The sequence below is a fragment of the Podarcis liolepis genome (genome assembly GCF_965112155.1).
Source record: "Podarcis liolepis genome assembly, chromosome: 1".
NCBI lineage: Eukaryota > Metazoa > Chordata > Lepidosauria > Squamata > Lacertidae > Podarcis > Podarcis liolepis.
In genome coordinates, this window is record NC_139554.1 from 106,287,416 (window position 1) to 106,302,808 (window position 15,393).

Genomic DNA, 15,393 nt, shown 5'->3' on the forward strand with positions numbered 1-15,393 from the left:
TTGCACTGTGAGCCGCTCATAATCATGCTGGCTGGGGCTAATGGGAGTTGGAGTCCAACAACATCTGGAGTGAACCATATTGGCTACCCTATCATTCAATACAATCGCCTAGAAATTTTAAAATCCATATAGCCCTTGATTCTACTCCTGCTGCTCTCAGAATATAGCTACATCCTCAGGTACAATCTTAAAACAGAATAACCATTATAATAAGACCATTATATAGGAAACTCCCAAGGTATCTACAATGTAGTCCAAAAACAGCAGGAGATCCAAGTTTGGGAAACACTGATGTAGAGGCTTAAAGCTACACAAATCTATATCAGCAAAAGCCAACAGCATCTGGCCATTGATATTTTATTGGAAATCCCCATGAATGTTCAGTTCTGATGTCATTTTTTCATGTATTTCCTGACCATCGGTATAACTCTCAAAGCGTTCCAATGGGAGAAAACATCACAAGTTTAATTCTTAAGACTTATTAATGTACAATCCTATGCATGTGTTGGCCTCACTATTCAGTACGAGTAAGTATGTTTAGGATTGGCGCTTTGCTTTCCTAATCTGAATTGCAAATCCAATATTTTTCCCCCTCTATACATTCTGATTAAGTGTGCAAACAGCTTGCCCAGAGTCACTAATTTAAATATAGTATTAATAACACCCTACTTTGTAGCTTCTCTTCTTAGAGGGATGGCCAATGTTGTGTCCACCAGATATTCTTGGGACTACAGCTCCTATCATCCCTGACCGTTGGCCATGCTGACTGACACATCCAATGACATGTGGATAGCACAGAATTGGCTATGTTTGCAGTTTAATACACACCAAGTGAAACTATCCAAAGACATGTACCTGCTCCTTGTATTGTAAATCAGCTGATCAGCAAAACAGGGGGAAATTCATAGCTTATACTTATTCCTTGTTTCTCTGTCCCATAAAAATTATTCTATGAATAATTTTAGCATAATGCTATCTGGTACATTATGTCATCCAGTAATGCAACAATTCCAGTGGTATATACAGTCATTAAACAAAACCTGTCCCTGTCTAGGATCTCCCCCTATTTAAGATTACTGACGTCTGAGAAAACTTACCAGTAATCAAATCTACACATATTAGAGCAGGACAATGTCCAACATGTTTAGTGTAAAGGCTGAGTAACAGAATGCAGCCTTCAGAACACAATGTATTAATATATCAAACATATTACATAGCTTCTATCATCTTTCAGGGAGAATCGGCCCATAGTTGGTCTCTGCTAGGAGATATGTTTCAGCCCCTGTTTGAAAAGAAAAGGGCCGAGTGTGCTGGGAAATAGACATAAGAGAGGATTTATTAAGACTGGTTGGCATCTGTCTGTCTCAGGAGACAATGGAAGAGTGTGCCTTCGGGGGTGAAGCCAAACCGTTGGGAGAGTTACAGTGCCTGCTATTAAGAACACATTGAAAATAATACAGCACAGCTGATTCACAGGACCTGGGAGCAATCTTCCTCCAGACTGTGCTGCAAGTTTTCCACCAGATCAAACCAGGACTGATCTGAGGGACTGACAAGCATTTGTGTATACACTGTCCCTCATTTGCTCTCACTTTCCAATATATTCAGCATACACCAAAGCAAAGCTATATGTGCACAGCTGAATTAGCTTAAAATTGACTTGCCTTTTCACCTGAATTGAAGACATTTACTGGAAAAGCAAAGAGAATAACAGGGATTCTCTCAAGCCTGCATGGTACTCAGAATACATTCCAGGAAATGTAGAATCCATGCTTTTGTACATCTCTAGAAATGCATATATCTGTTTAAGCCAGAGCGTGTTCCATGATGACATACATGATATGAAAGTAAATAAAAATTGACGTTCTCTAACTTAACTGGACCATAGACTACAAAGTTAATGTCTACTCCTAAAAGTAGGATGGAGTGCACACTGTAGTAAAGTCCCAAGCATTATGCTTGGAATTTTAGATCAGTGATACATGAAGATATTCTAGCAGATGTTTTTAGATTTAGAGATCATGTTAGTGAATCAATGATTTTTTTCCAATAAATGATTCATGGTAACTGGCACCTGCTATTCACATCTGACAATTTAACTTTTGCAAACATAAGGTAAGCATTATTAGTAGGGATAACCCACCTTGAGTAAATAAATAATAATAAAAATGGCAGCTCCAAAGAGGGGAGCATTTAGAAACTAACCACACAATCACATACTGTATAGCACATGGTTTATGCTATCCCCAGTGTGAAGCTTCCTGCTGTGGTTCTGTGAATATCCTCTTAGAACAAGCAATATTTCGCATGTCACATTTTTAGCCCACTCTATCTGGAGGGTCCAGAAGCAGAAGGCTATTACCCCTTGGCACTTGAAATAGGCAAGGACATGTTTTGGGGGCAAAACAGATTTGAAGATCAGGTCAACTCTTTCAAGTTTTAAGCAGTGCCCACATTACTGAGTTAAAACAAAGCTAGGTTGTTCTTTTTCTCAATTCAGATCAAAGTTGGTTTGAGGAGAAAGTACATCAGAACGCATCCGCCTGTCTCGGGGGACCATGGAGGAGTGTGCCTTTGGGGGTGAGGTCAAGCTGTTGGACTGCTGATAACGTCATGTTACTTCCCAAACCAGCAGTGAAAGCACAGTGAATACAGAGCAAACGGGAGTGTGCGCACAGCCTTGGTTGTTGTTGTTGTTGTTTTACTCCCATCGCTTCCAAATTTGATCTGAGCTAAAGGGTAGGGAGAAAGGAGCCCTTCTTACATAGTCGCTCCATATATAGTAGGCACTGTACAGTGGTACCTTGGGTTACATACGCTTCAGGTTACATACGCTTCAGGTTACAGACTCCGCTAACCCAGAAATAGTGCTTCAGGTTAAGAACTTTGCTTCAGGATGAGAACAGAAATTGTGCTCCGGCGGCACGGCAGCAGCAGGAGGCCCCATTAGCGAAAGTGGTGCTTCAGGTTAAGAACAGTTTCAGGTTAAGTACGGACCTCCGGAACGAATTAAGTACTTAACCCGAGGTACCACTGTATATGTAAGACAACTTGATTTGAGAAAGAGTTAAAACATCCCACCTACCAGTGAGTTAAAAAAACAGAGGCCATGGATACTGTACTTTACAGCTCCAAAACAGTGTGAGTTCTGGTTACTGATCTCTGAACACTTGTGTTTTTTGGCTGTTCCTCTAACTGCAACAGTGAGTCAAAGGGCAGGGCTTAGTTTTGTCCCGCCCGCCCCCCCCAGGAGTGACTGGCAGCCACTTGTATGGGTAAAGCAGAAGAGAGAACTTCAGGTCATTATTGGTAATGTGACCCAGAATAGGAAATTGTGCAACATTATACAAAGCTGCTCTTGAAAACCAGACAAGGTTGCAAAATGCTTTTATGCATAATGAATATGTAAGTGGTCAGCTGGCAATTTAGGCTGCACATTCTACACCCACTCGACTAACAGCAGCTACCATTGGACTCGATAGGGATTACTTCTGAGGCGACACGTTTAGGATTGCACTGAGAACGACTGACTGTCCTATAAAACACCTAAGCATATCAGCAAAAATGCACAGGCACTTCCTGAGAACTGGAGTCCGTTGCTCAACTGGATTAAAACCTAACTTCCTCCTCTCCTGAAATGTGCTTCATGAAGTTTGAAGAGAATCTGCCGAGACATGAATTCCTGCAAAACTGAGAGAATGCACACTACAACAAATACAGTTGTCAGATCAGAGCCAGCAATACTGGCCTATGTGGAACTCCACTTTCAACCAGCAGCAAATGATATTTATTGCTTTACTGCCGGCTCTTTATATAGATTCCTAAACACACTAAGCATACTTGGCAAGATAACTGTTGCTGGCATTGAATGTATTGTACGGGATTTTCATTCTACTGTGTACTATGTCAGATTACTGATGCTCCTACCCACCTCACTCTGGACCCAAGTCTATGAGATAAAGGGATATCACTTGTGCTCATTATTTCACAAAGAGATGCTCAGTATGAAAGGCCTTTTTTCCATGCTTCAAGAAAGTAGGTCCTTCCCCCAAAGTTACATCAAACTGTCAAATTAAAATATCCAAAATGTGCATTGTACTCTGCACTGAAAGGATGCTACCCTAAACATAATTACTAAGTAGTAAATCCCGCTGAAACAAATCAGACCCATGGTTTAAGTCCTGACTGTAAATTTGCATCTGTAATCAAGACTTTCCCATTTACCATGGCAGGCTACCCCATAAGTGCCGCTTATCAGCTGACCTAGGAAGAACCAACAATTGCATAATCAGAATACCAGATAAACCGGAATGCTTTTTTTTAGCTAGGGTCACACTTATGTAGGGAGTGGGTATGACACACACAGTTAACTTGAGTAATGAGGAATTTCACCCAAAAGAGGTTAAAATAAAATGCACACAAGTACCATTTTGAATTCCTTAAAAGCAAATAAAACCCCAGGCTACAATATTCAAACTAATTATAAGGATACAACTAAAGTTCAACTAGTGTATTGGTTTAATCATGGAAGGCCTAGTAGGGGTGGGCAGAACGTAGACTGGGTCCAAGTGGTTGATCACTTGGTGATTTGCAGTAGATCAGCAAGGGTATCTGCGGCAGCAGACAATGTGGTACAGTGGGAGTTCTCAGCTGTCCTTTGGTTGGTTGCATCACTGCTGCTTACCAGGAGGTAAGGGAAAAGGGGAGAGGCAGCAGTAATGTCAGCGCAGTGCAAACGTGCTGCTGTGCTTTTGCATTGCACCAACCTCTCCCCCTACCTCCTAGTAAGCAGCAGCAACGCACCAGAGCTCCTATGATCGCTACCACCCCACCCCACCGTCCATTGCTGGCTTTCTGACTTCCATTTTTTTTTAACACCACCAATAACAAAATGACATTTTCTACCTAAATTAGGCTGCGAATATGAATAAAGCTAATCAGGAGCAGACTTTGCAATGCATTTAGTTCCGGCAGTGAAAACAAATTCTCAGGTTTAGAATGTATTCAGAGGTACCCTGTTCTTCAATTCTAATTGTAAGTCTTTTGCAGCAGGCTCTGACTGGTAGATTCAGGGTTCTAGTAGAAAGTGAAGTAGACCTGAGAAGCCTGAAATCTGCCTGTTCCTGCTCTTAGCTAGCACTTCTCTGCATTTCATTTACACATGTGCACATGCACACAAAACACAAGCAAAAACTGTGTGTGTGGCATAAGTGCTGCACTGTATTTTAAGAGCCGTGGAGTCAAGTGTGTAACCTTGACTAAATCCAGCAGATTCCTTGCTCTTAACCACATAAGCAATCAAAGGACTCAGAAGGTTGCAGAAACGTGTTTCCAATAAACAGGCCTTTTTGCATTTAAGATTTGTGTCACTACTGATCCATGCAGTTTGTTTCTTCAAAGCCTGCACTTTATCATCTTCTTCAGCATTTAGTTGAAATTAAATATTTTAAAATGGAACCTCTTGTATGTTGCAAGCACAGCTGAAATGAAAGGCCTCCTTGACAGCAGTGACCAGATTTTAAATGCAAGTTGATCAATAAGTGGGGTGGGGGAGTTGAGCTCAAGACCGGGTTCCATGTGCGAGTCGAACCATCTATAATAGCTTGCAAATGACTGTGCGCTGCCTGTAACCAGCTGTTCTTAAATTATGAATATGCAACCAATTCATGTTAAAACCAAATCCCAGCACTATTTCTACAGAGAAATCCCAGTAGTTTTTCCTTGTTCTACATGTTAGCTCTGTTAAGGATACAAATAGCAGTAAGCTTCAGAACAAATAGGGCCAAACTATTGGCATTTCATGCACTAGGTCCATTATCACAGCAGGGGTTGTCAATCACTGAAACATTCCTATAACAGCTCGGGCAATATGACAATGATCTTCCAGGAGGAGGGAGGAGGAAATCAAAATCTCTGCAGCATACTCAAAGTCCCCTTGCCAGCCTAATGCTTTTTCCCCCTTTTTTCTTTTTTGGCATCAGCCAATCAGATTGTCAGCCCTGACCTAGTAGAAGACTTGCATCAAGCTTCAAACATTTAAAAACATCAATCATAAAAACAAAGACAGGACATTGAATTATGCAGTATTAACCTCCAGGGTTTGCATACAAAGACCTTAGATTTATTTATGTCCCAGCGCGTTAAGAGCTTCAGTACACCGTTCTTTGCACCAAACCGGCTGCCAATTTGATGAACCTCTCCGCCCTCAGCAGGAGTGCAGCGTCTTTGATTAATGAGTGCATGCTTGTGGAAAAGTGTAAGAACAGAAAAACAGGGTTAAAAACACACAATTATGTCTCTGCACATCCATTGGACCAATGCAATAATTATCTTCAAGCTGAATTTACCGTCAGAGGAAAAGAATTAAGCACGTTTTGCTTACAGCACATATTTGTTCGAACACTGCAGCTGTAATAGCCTTTCTGAATATTTTCTTACAAATACAAATGTTATCCTTAGTAAATGCACACATATCTCAGTGCAACCGTTTCTCCACCACCAGCATAACAGCTTGTTTTTTGTTTTGTTTTTAAAGCCATGCATTCTGAGTATCCATTTATTCGAATCCCCATTTTCACATATTAAGGGGGAATGTGCTCCATTGTATATAAAGAGACAACCTCCTTATGAAACATTTAGAAAAGAAGCGTGGATGTAGAAGTTTTACTTTTAATGTTATACACCTCTATCTAGATATTCAGCAATCAAACCATTAAATCTCAATAGGTATATTTATCTCAACCTGCCTTTGAATGATGGTCACCCAAAATATGGCCATATGAAAAATCTCCAACTGAGTGGTAATCTTTTAAAGTTTACAGCCATCTATGAATGTTCCTTTTCTTCCTTCTTAAAATTTTAAAGGAATATGGACACAGCAGATATAATTGCAGATCCATCACTACTCTGATCCTACCAAGACTAAGAGGCCCAGTGACTGATAATAAGGAACTGTACTGAATCCATTTGGGTTATTTTCAATTATCTTCATGAGTAGAAATTACAGAAATTAATTTATGGCTTCTTGTATTACCTTTACTACATTATGATGCTAAAAGAAATAAAAGAAAGATCAATACTGACATGTTTCTAGAAGTAGGTTTTGGAAAGGACTGTATATTAAAAGAAAGCTTCCTCTGTAACGAAATATGCCAGATTTTAAGCAGAACAAGATTGCAATCCTATGACTGCTGTACATCAACGCTTACCTAGAAGTAAGGGCCGTGAAAGTTAATAATAAGAAAACATGCATAGGACTGAACTGTAGATGTTTTAAAGCTGGAAGTGATTTCAGAGAACACTCCTTCCTAATAGTACCCCAGCAAATTAAAAAAACAGAATGTCAAATTTCAAAAAGGAAGACTTCTGTTCACTTAAGGTTGCAATTCTAAACATATTTAATACACAGCAAGTTAAGCTTAGAGTAAGAATGCTTAGGACTGTCCTCCATTTACACTTGCTTAACTTTGTGCTGAATAGTAGTCCTATATTTTATAAAAAACAAAACAAAACAGTATGCATCTGGTTACCCTGTTTTGTATCTATATGTAGGAAACTAATGGAAAGGCCAATTAGACCAACATGGAAGGGCTGCTGAATGCACAGAAGCAGATGGAGGAAAATATTATTCCATTTGTTCCACATTGTGCACACACAGTCACACTTGCAACAATATGAACACAATAAGTAAGAATGGATAGGACAGTGTTATTTTAAAGGATAATTTGATCTCGATCTTACAACTGTATCAGTGAAAACTACAGGCCTAACATGTAAAACAAAAAACCTTGAGCACATCACAGAAATTTATTTTCCTTTTCAGGAAACTATTCATCTTAAATGCTATTTTACCGCCTACTCATACAAAACTGGCCTGGCTTACACGTAACAGTAAGCCAAAATTAAACAAACTATGGTTTACCAGGAATAATCTGGCACAGGAAGCTCAAATCACGCCCTCTCCCTTTTCTCTTTCCCACTCCAGGAAAAAACAAACCAGAGCACTGGCTTATACTACGTGCAAACCAGAGCTCATAGATGGTTTCTCTTAAAACAACTCACAGGAGTTGGTTCCCAAGTAACATTAAGCCAGCACTCTGGTCTGTTTCCTCCTGATGTGGCAAAGGGGAAATGGGAGTGGCAGACATAATCTGAGCAGCACGCACCAGCATGTTCGCTCCTTCCCAGTAAGCCATTAACTTCAGCTTCCCATTATATGCAAACCAAGCCACTGTGCAATTCTGTGGTGCTTTTAATTGTAATTTTTACCGAAAAATGGTTTATAAGTGCATGAACAGAAGTGGCAGTTAATATATTAACTATTACAAAAAGGTTTATTTTTAGATGAGCTAACCAGCTATTATGTCTTATGTTATTCGTGACATACAAATTCATGAAGCGTTCCATATTTTTTATTAAACAATCTAAGGCCTTTTAAGCTGTGGGGTGGGTATTGTTCTTGTTTGTTACTATGGTGTGTATTTTTGTGTTTTTATATGCTGCGATCCTCAGATGAAGGACAATATGGAAATTTAATAAAACTTTAAAGTATCAATTCAGCATACAGGGAGGCAGAAGATGATTAGAATGGAGTGGCTGAAACACATCCATGTCAGAACCCTAACGAAGAAGACCTTAAGAAAGAAAATAGTACATATGAATCAAAGCACCATCCCGAACTTTTATGAAAATAAAATTTAAGTAGAAAAGTTCAATCTGACAGAGTTATCTATCCAGCAGGTGTGGCATACTACAGATTCCCGTGCATGTTACATCAATAATATACAAGACGATACCTTATACTATCTCAGACTATTTGCCCAACTAGCCTAGCTTTGCCTCTGATTGCCAGTGATTCGCCAGAGTCTCAGGGCCTTGCACATCATCTGCTCCTTGAGCCTTTCAACTGGAGACACCAGGAGTTGAGCATGGGACCTTCTGTGGTCCCATGAACCTTCTGTGGACCACTGAACTATGGTCCCTTGGAAACCAATCTCACAGAGCTCAATGCCATTTATGCCCCAATGAGTTTACTAAGCATTGTACAGAGGGAACTGGAAGGTCCTTATTTGAGCCTCACCTGGGTTATGAATTCATTAGATTACCTTAGGCAAGTCTTTATTCTCTTAACCTCAAGCCTCCAACTGAAATATGGGGACTTGCTTCCCTTACATGCCTATTGTTAATTGTTACTGAGATAATGTAGAGTGGCGTGCTTTGAACACTTGAAACATGCTGTAAATGCTATGCATTTTGATGTTTATTATTATTACTATAGTTCACTCAACTCCCCCCCCAACTTATAAAAATAGCACATGAAACAGTTTTCTCAACTCTCTGTCTTGTAGAAATGTTCTCCCCTTGATTTCATCCAAGCACATACTCATATGCAGATCAATTTTCAACCAGCTTTCCAATGTGAATACATAATTCTGTCTTATTAACTTTGTCAGCAGTTTTCTTGCCGATTCTAGCACTTTTATTTATTTTATTATTTTATTTTATTTTAAAAGGTCACAGCCCACTGCCGAAAACTGTTCAACAGAAATGTGTCCCCATGGTAAGTAAAATTTGGGGGCCTCAGCAACATTTTATAAACACTCAGTTCTGTTGCTTCTGCTCCTCACCAAAACCGACTTGAGTGGCTTCAAATGCACAACTTGCTTGAATAAAGTTAAATATCATTCAACCCCTATTCCAGTTTTGAAAACCAAAAATCTCTATAGATCGAGATCACACTGGATCAAGACACAGCCTACCACATGCAAGATCTATAAGTGTGTGCTGGGTTGTGATAATTACTTTTAAAGCTGGAATTCACCCTTGAAAATAAAGAGCAGCACGAGAAGGGGCCTATTTTAACAACAAACTACTGGCTGAGAAGCAGCATGGCACTGATTCTAAGGATGCTTTGACCCTATTACGTTATTTGTCATAAATTTTATTTTTTTTATTTCTGAAATCTCCTGGGAACAAATCCTAGTCATTCTAGTTCTTGATTTAGGCTAATATTTAGAATCTAGATGAAATCAAACACCAGAACATCGTTTCACTCATTTAGGAAGATCAGAAAGAAAGCATGAACTTTCCTGCAACTGTGGTATTCTGCATCTTGTGTAGGAACACAAAAGTAGCAACAAAGACATTAACAATTGCAGTTCAAGCTGGGAGTGACTGTTCTGTTTCAATTCAATGACACCACTAATGGCTTCTTAGCAGCTCCATGAAATCAACCAGCTGTCAAGTCGATGCATCAGAAGGAACAGTTACGCACTCCCCTAAGAAAAAGCAACACATCAGGATGTTTGGCAAAACATCTGCTCCTTTACACTGCAGTTCTATAATAAACATGCAAACAAAGAAATGAAAAAAGGGTAAAGGCAACCAGAAATCCAAGGCTTTCATTACCCTTTTATTTGAATGTTTAATAAGTGTCTTGCAAGGAAAGGAAAGGGGGGGAAGACTCGCAAACTATCAATTTGTGTGGCAGGTCTTATCTTACTATAAACCCATAGACAACTAGAAGGTACACTATTTTGTTTATGTATAAATATCCTTTTAACTCCAACTATGTTCCCCAACTATTATTCACATTTCTCTTTTTCTCTCTATCAGACACATATAGACAGAAAAACAAACATACATACACGCAATATTAGCAAACACTGATTTTAACCATTTCACAATACAAACTATTATACTAAGCCTGAACTTTAAAAGTTAACATCACTTTCTTGAAATATACACATGCAAGCAGTTCAGATATTTATTTGATTTCGATAATAGATAAATGTTAATATTATAACCCTGTGGTCCAAGAGAAATACTGTTCACAGATATATTTATCAATTGAACAAAAATTACAACAATAAAAAATATTCAGATTTCCAAAATCCTTAAGCCCACCACCACCACTTAGATTCACAAAACCACATGCATGTATCTTATTTCAGATGCTATTATTTCAAAATCAGCAAGATGCAAGACATTTAAAAAAGCTTCTTCCTTGCCAGATTAGACTTACATTGTGTGAAATAATCTTAAATCTGAAACATACCTCTTAAATATTTAAGCTTCCCACCCCCACCACACACATCCAATATAGAAAATGCTTTCAGCTACACTACGGTTTTTGTGATATTTCATGCTATATTGATTATGCGGCATTGTGACTAAAATGTGCACACAGTTTACAATAGGTGTGGGTATCAAATGTACTTAACTACCATTTTCTTAAACTGCTTATCTTCTGTTGCTCACCGTTTATAATCTGCCAAATCTTCCAGGCCTTTGTTGCATGTATAATTTAAAGCCATCTGTTCTATGTGCTTTTAACTATTTCAACATTTTCTTCCATCTAAGATTCACATAACTGGCAGCCTTTCAATTCAGCAAGGCTTTCTAAAGTGACTCCTTTTTTAAAAAAAGAAAATGAAAATAACACACTAAGGTAAATTGTTTACTTTTGTAAACATGAAGGCACATTTCCTACTCAAGCATAAAAATATGCTAAACCTGTCATTCAGTTTTTAGTGTACTGAAGAAAGGAACATCTTGATGTTCTAAAAATGTTCATATTAGTTTCCATGCTAATTGTAGTCAATGGTGTGCCCCCCCCCCACTATGAAGACAAAGGGAATGCAAATTAAACACAGGGAGTTTCATGTTGTTAGTGCAAGTGTAAATAGGTGGAAAGAAAAACAAAACAAATACAGGAGGCAGAATGGAAAAGTAGAATTCTGTTCAAATATCCAATTATTTATGCACTATTCAGAGTTTCATTAAGTTTTGCCCTTGATCAAGATAACTTTTTTTTATAAAATCAAAAGAGTATCTGTTGAGGAGAGGTAAATTAAAAGCACAATACTTTTTGTTGCTTCTCTATTCAAAACTGGAGACAATAAGAGCTTATAGCCAGAGGTAATTTGATTTTTTTTTTCTAGTTAGTAATTTGGAACTTAGCATACTAACTGCATTTTGAAAGCCCCAGACAACAGCATGTGGGACACTATCTACAGTGCAGGCAGTATCTACAGGTCCTGTCCCTCCAGAATTTTCTAAATTCACAAAGAGTGTGCAGGTTAAAATAAAATGAAAAAGAGCTACAATTTTTGGAATTTATTTTGGGGTTGCAGGAAAGAGTTTGCTACTCTCTTTGCCATCAGCTATGCAAGCAAGGTTTCTAAAAGGAATGTCATCATCTCTTGCGTTTGGCAATGATAGAGAGTCACTTGCAAAGCAATTTAATATTTATCCATCAGTGAACTACCATATCATATGATGTTTTTTAAAAAATAATAATAATAACATGACATGCCCTGGCAGTTAAAAGAATTTTTTTGCATGTGAACAAGTGAAAGGTCAAACTGTGAAAGAAATTAAAGCCTACAATATATATAAATCCAGATATTTCTCCACCTGTTAAGCAAAAATACACAGGCTAGTCCTCTCATGCCAATCCCTCCTGCACGTTTTAATAAACTAATATTAGACACTCCCTCTTCAATACAGCTTAAAACTTGTTCGACCAGAAACCTTTAGAGAAGCAACAAACACAAACATACACACACACACACCCCGTTGGAGGTGGGGTCCCTTTAAAAACTTCACATGACGTCACCGTCTGTACCCTGTTAGATTCCCTAAACTTTGTGCCTTATCCAACAGGACATGAAGGATTTCACCCTTTTCAAAGAGGGAGACACATACACATATACATACATACACACACAAGACTTGGAATCTTTTTTTTTTTTTAAATGCCCAAGATGGCGAAAGGCTTGTTGTTTAGAGGGCAGAAAAATGGAGGATATTGTAATATACACAAAGGGATAAATTTCAACAACTCGGCCAAGGGCTGCAGCTGCTTCTCTGGCTTTATAAGGAAGCAACACACACAAAAGAGAAAGGGGGACGAGGAAGAGAGAGGGAGGGAAAAGAAAGCAGCAAAGCGCCGAGAGGAGCCCAGGCGAGGGTCCCCCCTTGGCTTCCTCGCCCTCCTTCCCTCCGCGCTTTTCCCAAATAAAAAAAGCGGAGTTTCGGGCAGTGGAACATTTTAAAAAATAAAAATAAAAACAGGGAGGCAAATAAGAGGGTGGAGAAATGAAAGGAGCGAGGCGGGGGGAGTTTGCTGTGGGATCCGAGAGGTGGGGAGGAGAAAGGCGAGAGGGGTCTCTTACTTTCCTGCTTTCACGCTCCCTCCCATCCACTATGGGGCAAACCCTCTCCTGGCTCCGAGCGACCGGCAGGGGGAGGCATAAGGGATGGGGCAAGTAAAGGAGCCAAGGGGAGGAGGAGGAGGGCGACCGCACTAGGGTCCAGGTCTCCTTGGCTGTCATGCCCAAGGCGACTGAAGGAAGCCAGGGAGAAAGATCCGAGAGGGAAGGGGTGGGGTGGGGAAAGGGCAGCCAAGGAAGACACAAAAGCGGTCCGATTTGTGAGGGAGGTCGCCTGCATGCCCTGAGCCAGCCTTGGGATAACCTCGAGACTTTCTGCCCAGCTATTGGGGGGGGGGGCGAGAAATAAAAAGTTGAAGGGCGCCGGAAAGAGAGGCGTAGTGCGGGAAGCGCCTGGCACGGGGATCTCTCGCGCGCCCGGCGGAGAGCTGCGATTTCCACCCAGCCCCGCATGCCTGTGCCAGCCCACCCGCCCCTCCTTGTCCCGAGTGCACAAGGTCAGTTTCACTTTCCAGACTTGGACCTCCTCCTCCTCGCCGCCGTACTATTACGGACGCGCCGGGGCTAATAATAGTCATTAATACATTACGCACAGGCTTTAAAAAAAAAACCCCACACGTCCCTCCGATGCACGAACGCGTCAAGACAGGCAACAAAGAGATGTTTTGGGGAGCCGCCGCAAGACACTCCGAGGAGAGCCAGGATTCTCTCTCTCTCTCTCTCCCCTCATACCCTCCCCCGCCCCATAGTCTCCTTTACATCCCCACTCTCTCTCCCCCCCCTTTTCCCTCCCCACCCCACCACCCCCTCGGCTTGCAGTACTAGCAAGAGCAAGCCGACAACCATAATTCAGATTTCCACCTTAAAGCAATTTCTCTGCCTTCCACCACCACCCCCCCCCAGCCCGCACGCCGGCAACACCGCACACTCCGCTTCCCCGAAATCGATTCTAACTCACCTTTACAGTTTGGAAGAGAGATCTTGGCCCCCCCTGGACATGCACACACCTCTTTTTTGTGTGTGTGGGGTGGGGTGGAGTTCAGGAGGAGATGGATGCGCGTTATCTGGGTGATGGGGACGCTGTCTTCCCCCAAACAGCCTGAAGAAGGGAGTGAAGAAAGAGGCTAGGAGATCTAACTAGGAGGATTCATGATAGTGTAACCCTCTCTCTATGTGTGTGCGTGTGTGTGTTGCGCGCGCGTGTGCCTCCTCTCTCCTCTCTCTCTCTCTCTCTGTCTGTCTCTGCTTTAGTTCCTTAGAGCGGCAGCAGCTTGAAGCAGATTCTCTTCTCAAGGTTTATTCAGCTTCACTTCCAGGCGAAGCCTTCACCAACCAAAAGTGACGTCAACCAACTCGGCTCCTCTCTTTCTAACAATGAAAGTTGCTGTTAAAGAAGGGGGGGGGTGTAAAACAGAGAGAGAGAATGGTTTCTCTCATTTCAGCCTCAGTAAGAAATGACTGGTCAGATTTCTTCTCTTCCACCCCCCCCCCGCGCACCACCAACGCTTCCCCCCCCCTCAAAAGCAGAAACAAAACAAAAAAAGCTGCAAGGGAACCAAAGGCATGATTCTTACTTCTTCGAAGTTCACCTTCAGTACATTTAGTGAGCAAGTGTCCCCCCTCAAGTTGTAAGAAAAGTTGAGCTTGCTTGCTTTGTTTTTGCTTTAAAACCAGGGGCTCCTGCAAGTGTGCATCGTTTGGGACTGGAAGGTAAATCCATTAGCTTAGCCCCGCTGTTAAATGATCACTTTAAAAAAAAAAAAAAGCCACACGTGAAGATTTCGGGAAAGGGCTTCCCATGTAAAAGAGGCAGGGAGGGACTGGGTTGACTCCCTTTGGTGCAGGGAGTGTGCAAGTCACCCCAGCTACACAGGATTCTTCCAAGAAGCAGAAAAGGGAGGGCTTGTGGAATGGCAGTAAACCTACCAAATAACCCCCCGTCCATAATTTTTTAATGCAATGGAGATAAAATTACAACCAAATCAATAACAATAACAACAACAACAATGTGGGGTTTTTTATTATTAAGTTACTTTAAGACAAAGGTTTAAAGCTCTGATCCACTTTCTTTGAAATAAGACACCACTGATATGAGGGAAATGAATTACGTAGGCTTGAGATCATAAGAGTTCTTCTACTGACCTTCCTGGAAAAAATATATATGCCTGAGCCATTGCAGTATACTGGAATGTGCTCACTGTAATAGATTCAAACTCTT

At 40.8% G+C, this 15,393-nt stretch overlaps 1 protein-coding gene across 9 annotated transcripts in view; it reads right to left on the reverse strand.

The window, feature by feature from the left end:
• Positions 1-15,004, reverse strand: part of BAZ2B (bromodomain adjacent to zinc finger domain 2B) — a 192,019-nt gene extending 177,015 nt beyond the window's left edge. For 5 of the 9 annotated variants that reach the window (XM_083492833.1, XM_083492834.1, XM_083492846.1 and 2 more), the window contains exon 1: positions 14,134-14,533. The gene's annotated coding sequence lies outside the window, so the exon portion shown is untranslated. Of the gene's footprint in view, positions 1-14,133; positions 14,628-14,749 lie in introns of those variants that run through there. The other 4 variants (XM_083492832.1, XM_083492827.1, XM_083492845.1 and 1 more) reach the window with 3 other exon arrangements.
• Positions 15,005-15,393: the final 389 nt, after the last annotated feature.